Source organism: Macrobrachium nipponense, chromosome 18 (assembly GCF_015104395.2).
Source record: "Macrobrachium nipponense isolate FS-2020 chromosome 18, ASM1510439v2, whole genome shotgun sequence".
In the NCBI taxonomy this organism is placed as follows: domain Eukaryota; kingdom Metazoa; phylum Arthropoda; class Malacostraca; order Decapoda; family Palaemonidae; genus Macrobrachium; species Macrobrachium nipponense.
Window position 1 is genome coordinate 86,320,518 of NC_087211.1, and position 7,789 is coordinate 86,328,306.

The following is a 7,789-nucleotide window of genomic DNA, read 5'->3' on the forward strand; positions in this document are numbered from 1 at the left end:
CTCGTCTCCATATTTATGATTCAAATTTATCAGAGTTAAATACCATCCTATTTACCTCTGCCCAATCATATACTTTGTTAAGGTCTCTTTGTAGAGCGTTCCTATCTTCAATCACAATGTAATTCTCTACTATTCTTGTGTCATCTGCAAAAAAACTACTCACTACCGAATCCTTAACATTATTGTCTATGTCTTCAATCATAATAACAAACAGTATGCAGCTAAACACCGTACCTTGCGGCACACCGGATATTACCTATTGGCTTCATTCGACCCCTTTCTCGTCGTTTTGCAATAAACTATCTGTTTTTCTTTTATGTTGTGTAAAAATTCTTTTTAACCATCTTCTTACTTTATCCACGATATTGTGTTTTCTAATTTTCTTCGCTAATATATTATGGTCTACTTTATCAAAAGCTTTTGCAAAGTCTAAATAAACCACATCTGTTTTTCATTTCGCTTTTCATATTTTTGAATATGTTTTTCACGGTGGACTAACAGTTGGGTTTGTGTACTTTTCCGGGTACGAAACCATGTTGTCCTTATTAAACAAAATTATTTTTATTAAATGTTTCATAATATTTTTCTTCATTACCCTTTCATACACTTTCAATTATATGTGATGTTAGACTCACAGGCCTATAATTACTTGCCTCTAGTCTTGATCCACTTTTGAAAGTAGGGGTAATATACGCTAATTTGTGATCATCATATATCTTGCCTGTATCTACACTTTGTCTTAATAATATTGCAAGTGGCTTTGCGATAGAATGAACTACTTTCTTTAACAAAATAGCAGGAATTCCATCAGGCCCTGCAGCAGCTCCATTTTTAATTTCATTAATAGCCTGCACAATATCAGCTTCATTAATATCTATGTCAGCTAAATATTCACTATTTTCATCCCTTACTTCTATATCATTATCTTCATTATCTATTCTAGGGGTGAATTCTCTCTTATATCGTTCTGCCAGTATGTTGCAAATTTCCTTTTTTTCATTCGTTAATCTCCCTTCAATTCTCAGAGGGCCTATTTCTATTCTTCTTTATTCATCTTCTTCGCATATGAGTATAATAGTTTGGGGTTTGCTTTGTTGATATTTAATAGGGTTTTTTCTTCCAAGTCCCGTTTTTCATTTTCTTTTGATTGTATAATCTTTTTTTCTGCATTTTCTATCTTTACTTTTTAGTTCTATAACTTTCCATGCATTTTTTTCTTTTGCAAGACCTTTTTTCCACTTTCTGATTTTCTGGAACAAGATTCTTCTGTCTTGGTATGCATGAATGATGTTTACTTTTCTTCTTCGGTATATATTTTTCCACTATTATCTCCAATATTTTATATAATATCTCCGTATTTACCCTTATGTTGATAATTAAGGCACCTATCGGAGTAAATCACAGAAATTTCAAGGGAAACTTAGCTAAATTTAGTAAGCAACCAGAGGGAGGCTACTTGTGACGTAAAGTATGACATCAGGCTTAATAGCAGTGTTCCCAGTAGTGTGACAATTGTGGAAACAAATATTTGACCCTCTTGTTGAGAATTGTTGAGAATGACGATATTATTACGGTTTTCATTAGTGATACCACGGGTAAAGAATAAGAATTTGGTATATTGTATAAATATTGTATAAATAGCAAAGGAATTTGGTAAATATAGTACATATTGCAATATTACTATTTGCATTGTACAATTTTACGTTGACTATAGGAATACATACCAATTATAAACCCCAATTCTATTTACATTTTCTTGATTAGTTATGCAAACTTTTGGAACTGTGATACACAATCATATTGAAATGAAAATACGATAGTTTAGGTGTTTGGTAAGATGTTTTGGCCCGATATACCTGGTAACCTTGCATAATAGTAAACATCGCCGAGTTGCCGACGTCAGGGCAAAGCCAGATTATACGTCACTGCTGTTTCATCTATGTCCTCGTGGCGGCTAGAGTGCTTTCGTTTTGCGTGATTTTGCAGTATATATCTTCAAATTCATAAAAAATAAACATAGATAAAACCTGGAATAACATAGGCTCATGACAACTCAACAACCCTACAACAACATTAGTGTCAGTTTCAAGCACAGAATAATAAATGGAGAGTTGTGTGATATACTAAATACTTAGGATTTATTATGTGACTGATCATGCATTAATGGAAGTTAAAAGTTAGAACCATTTGTCGTTATGTTACATTCATTTAGGAGGACTAAGCCGGTAGACGTAAACCGGAACCTTTTGGGAACTTTTGAACAAGATGAAGATCAACAGAAACCCACCAGGGTAACAAGTGTGGTTTTCACAGAGAGGTGTTTGTAACGAACTTTTTGGTGCAGTATTTCAAAGTTAAAAGGAAACGTGAATTGCGTCAATGGCAACTGTATTACAGGAATTAATTAATTTCTCATTGTTTTATGCCCACTCCTTTACATTGTACTTTACATAAAACACATTAATTTCATCGGAAAAGATGGAGAGAGAGAGTTAGGTAGGTTTGTTTGTGGGTGTGGAAACAACCAAATCAAGAATCCCATATTACTACTACTATTAATACCTACTACCAACATCTGAGTCTTCATTCCTAAAGAAGTAAATGAAATGATTGGGAGGGCCTTCCAGTAATGACCGTTTCACTAGCCCTCCCTCTGGCTTGGTGCTTACTAAAGTTTTAGCTAAGTGTCCCTTTGAAATTTCTGTGATTTTACTCCGATGAAAGTGCCTTAATTATCAACATTAGACATCAGTGCATATTTTTGTCAATTAGGCCGTGGCTTCAAATAGTTATTTCCAAAATATGATCCATATCCGATGCTTTGGAAAGATTTTATCAACGAAAATCAATTGGACACGGCCACGAAATGCATAGTAGTATTAAAACGTTGTTCACTCCTAGTAATTTTTACATCCAAGAAGGCTATTGAATTGTAGTTTTTCAGTTTCTATGGTAAATTTCACGTTTGGATGAACAGTGTTGATAATAATCAAGAAACTCGTAACATTGCCAACTGTGTTTAAACAGTGGGTAAAAGTATCATCAACGTACCTTTTATATGCTAAAATGGCTTTAAGAATTAAAAATTATCAGGGCAACTATTTAAAAATTTTTCTTCAAGATGACTCATAAAAAAGTTAGCAAATAAAGGTCCTAACGGTGATCCCATAGCAACTCCCTCGACCTGCGAGTAAAGCTGTTTGTTAAAAACGAAAGCCGAATCTTGCACAGCAAGTTCGAGTAGTGTCTTAAAAAGGTGTCTGCTAAAATAAAACCGTGAAAATTTCTTCTATACCCTCATAAACTTTATTTAAGAATAGTGTCTATGGTTTCTGTAACTGGAACGTTAGTGAACAACGATTCGATGTCAAAACTAGTCAATAATTAGTTCACCATCTTGTTGAATTATTGGTTTGTTGAAATTCAAAACCATTTTTTAAAACATATTGTGAGTTTGAGAAATCAGTCAGTAATTGAACTATAAATTTGGATATCTTAAACGAAGGGCTGTTATATATATATAACAGTAGAAGGATCCACAGTAATATTCTTGTTTATCAAGACAAAATATATTTGTAGAAATATTTACAATATATCTCGTCTCGATAAACAAGTGCATTACTGTACACCCTTCTACTGATTACTTAGAAGCACGATACGGTGTTATTTTTATATGGTATATATATATATATATATATATATATATATATATATATATTATACATATATATATACATACATACATACATACATACATATATATTTCTTTATAAAAATATCTTTAAGAGATGGTAGGAAGGAGATCTAACGGAACCACCAAAGAAGTAATCCAGAGGGAAAGAAAGAAAAAAAAACAAAAAAGAAAACTGTGTCTGGAGACTCGATCTCGTCTAGATATTAATAATGGTAGAATTGTCTTACTTATACTTATTTTAGTATATTCGAATCCCTTACGATTTGTCGTCTTTTCTTATTTTATGCGGCCAAGAAGTATTTGTAGAAAGCTGACAGATTCTTGTTTAAATGTGAATCAGTTTTTAAATTTTATAATGATAATTTTGAGTGGGATATGCACGTGTGTGTGTATATGTATATATAAGATACGTGTATATACATATATATGTATATTATATGTATGTATATATATATATATATATATATATATATATATATATATATATTTATAGGGTATTTTACGGGTTTTGACTTGTTGATATTCAAAAAAATTAAGCCTGAATATTATTTAAAATCGAATTCAATGTTCACTATAAGTTATTCCAAAGTTTGTATGAATTCGATGTCAAACGATATTCATGCGTTTAAATACATACATATATATATATATATACTATATATATATATATATATATATATATATATATATATATATATATGTATATATATATATTAGATATATGTATGAATATATATACTTTCCATATACCTGAAGCCAAACACAAACATGGCCGCATATAAGACCTCCCTGCTCCATCGAGGAAGCTCGATATTCCAAACGGATACCATGATGCCGTTGCCTTATGAAATTGGCCCAAACCAATACACATATATAGTATATATATAAACATATGAGGCCTGGGCCAATTCCTTGCTCTTTTATGCCTTTCTTCCTCAGTGGGTCTGTTCTGGCCAATATCTTTGATTCCCGTTATTGTTGGGGAAGCTGGTTTTGTAAGGGGGGGGGGGGGGGGGGGGGGGGGGGGGGGGGGCGAGGCCAGTTGGTGTTTGAAGAGGAGACAGAGGTGGTTGGCGAGGAAAGTTAGGGGTTGAGCAGGAAAAGGGGTTGAGCAGGAAAGTGGGGGGGAGGGGGTGTTGAACAGGAAGGTGTGTGGTTTAGGAGGAAAGGGGTTTTAAAAATGGAAGGGGGGGTTGAGGAGGAAAGTGGGGTTTGGGAGGGAAGTGAGGTTAAGGAGAAAAGTGGGGTTAGGGAGGGAAGTGAGGTTGAGGAGAAAATTGGGGGTTTGGGGAGGAAACAGGGGGTTGAGGAGGAAAGGAGGAGGTTAAGGAGGAAAGAGAGGTTGATGAGGAAAGTGGGTTTGAGGAGGAAAGGGGGTTGAGGAAGAAAGTGGGGTTGAGGAGAAAATTGGGGGAAAATTGGGGTTTGGGGAGGAAAGAGGGGTTGAGGAGGAGAGGGGAAGGTAGGAGGAGGAAAGGGGAGGGTTAAGGAGGAAAGGGAAGGATTGAGGAGGAAAGAGGGTTATGTTGAGGAGGAAAAGGGAGGGTTGAGGAGGAAAAAGGGGAGGTGAGTGTTGAGGAAGGCGAGTAGATGAATCCGAGCAACAGGAGCTACTGAAGGATGACTGTCTCCTGGCAGGATCGTGAGATGCCCGTTCAAAGGATTAACCGCCCGTAAGGACTTGTCACAAGAGTCGTGTGGTTCCTAACACACGAAGGATTAATTCTCGTTTGTCTTAAGATCTCCTATTATTTTTGTCGAAGTGGATGCTACTCAGTAGGTGATGTCAAGTTGTTTCGTCTCCGTGTCCCAGCTAACTAAGAGACCATAACATCAATGAAGATTAAATCATATATAATATTATATACCTATAATATATATATATATATAATATATATATATATATATATATATATATATATATATGTTTATATATGTATATATATATATATATATATATATATATATTTATTCATTTATTTATAACTATATATATATATATATATATATATAAATATAATATATATAAAATAATATATATATATATATATATATATATATATATATATATATACATGCATACAATCATATATACAAACATACATACATACATACACACAAGTTTATGCAAATATTTGCGAACTGAGCAAAAGAGTATCATAAACATATTTTACTCCCTTGCTAAACTCGCATACGAAATTCATTACGAGCGCCGTGTCTATATATCTGGAATTGAATCGAAAGTAATTCAATTGATATTAATTGATTGTCCTTTCATTAGTAATTAGATCGTTATATCCAAATCTGGGATGGAATGGGAAGTAGCTTAATTGTTGTTGATTGCCCTTTCAATTACAATTAATTATCGCCCCGCCCACATCTGATGCAGAAACGCCAATAATTTCTTAATCAATAAATCAATCAGCTGTATCCGCTTTGACGGGTCTTTTAAGTATAATCGTGACTACAATGTGACTATTATTATTATTATTATGCCACGTACTAATATTGCTGCTATTGTTATATCTAATGTCATCATCATTACCTCCTGCAATATTATTATTTATTATTATTATTATTATTATTATTATTATTATTATTATTATTATTATTATTATTATTATTAACCAAGATTTATTTGCATCTATTTTCTTCGATGATTTATGAATCAGAAAATAGAATAGGGTTGATAACTAAACTAACAGATAGAATATGGTCATCTGAATTTTGCTAAATTACACTTATTATTATTATTATTATTATTATTATTATTATTATTATTATTATTATTATTATTATTATTATTATTATTAACCTAGTCTTCTAACCTTTTAAAGGAACCTCAAAAGTTCTGTATCTTTTTTTGTAAAAAAAAAAAAAATCATAGAATTTTCTTTTTCTTGCATGACTTACCTCGGCGCTTTTGCCAGCTCGTATTCTAAATATTCTCTTTCTCCCTTGTCATTATTCCTCATTTTCCTCATTTTTCGTCATCTTTAGTGTCAAAGCAATCGCGTAACGCATGAGGTAAGAGCATATGTTGGCGGTATTACTCTTCATTATATTTTTCTATAACTCCGTTGAAACAAGGCGGGTTCATTATTATTATTTTTTTCTGAAGTTTAGGTCTGATTCTTTATTGATTTCTCTTCCCTTTGTACATTTTCAAAGCTATTTTTATATATTTAGATAAATAGCCACTAAGGAGAAACCGTACCTGTAGTTTGTAAATATAAATTAATAGAAAGTTTGTAATGTTCTGTATTTTGCCAAAGGGAAAAATTTTTCATTATAAACTAATTTTTTATAATCGTACTTACCTGTGAAATTATCCATCCATACCAACAATTCTCTGTCTTATTTGCGACATGTCATAAATACGTGTTGGGTACTTACCGCATACATATCACAAATAAGTTGAAAACCTGTCAACGACTGTAAGTGGAGAACCTATATTTGGCAAATTCTTTACATAATCCCATGGATCCCTTTTTAGGAATATTATAGAGTCGTTAACTTGTATACAACCTGTTGATGATGCGTGTACGACAAGTAGCCGCCTTGTGTTACCGACAATATTTCCTGTCGTGGTTCAAAGCAGTGGTTAGGACTACCAATAAGTCGTGAACTTGTATTGGACATGTTGGTGATGTGTATATGACAAGTTGCCAACATGTGTTTACAAGTTGCCAACATGTGTTTATGACAAGTTGCCAACATGCGTTTCCAACAAGTTACCAACATGTGTTTACGACAAATTGCCAACATGTGTTTACGACAAATTGCCAACATGTGTTTACGACTAATTGCCAACATGAGTTTACGACAAGATTAACAGTAGTGCGGACGCACCCTTACCTAACCCCGACATCTTTATCGACCGCGGATCATTTTATCGAGGGAAATTCTCCGTGAAAGTTAATTTTATTTTGCTTTCGTCAGCGAGCGATCATTAATTAGAACTTTTCGGCTTACCACGCCATTGTTTATTCCTGTGGCCTTTGGCCATGTTCATGATGGAAAGGTTAATGATGGGCGATGCTGGTGAAATTGTGTTGTGGTCATTGTGTCTGCGTTTGCGTGTTTGCGAGATAC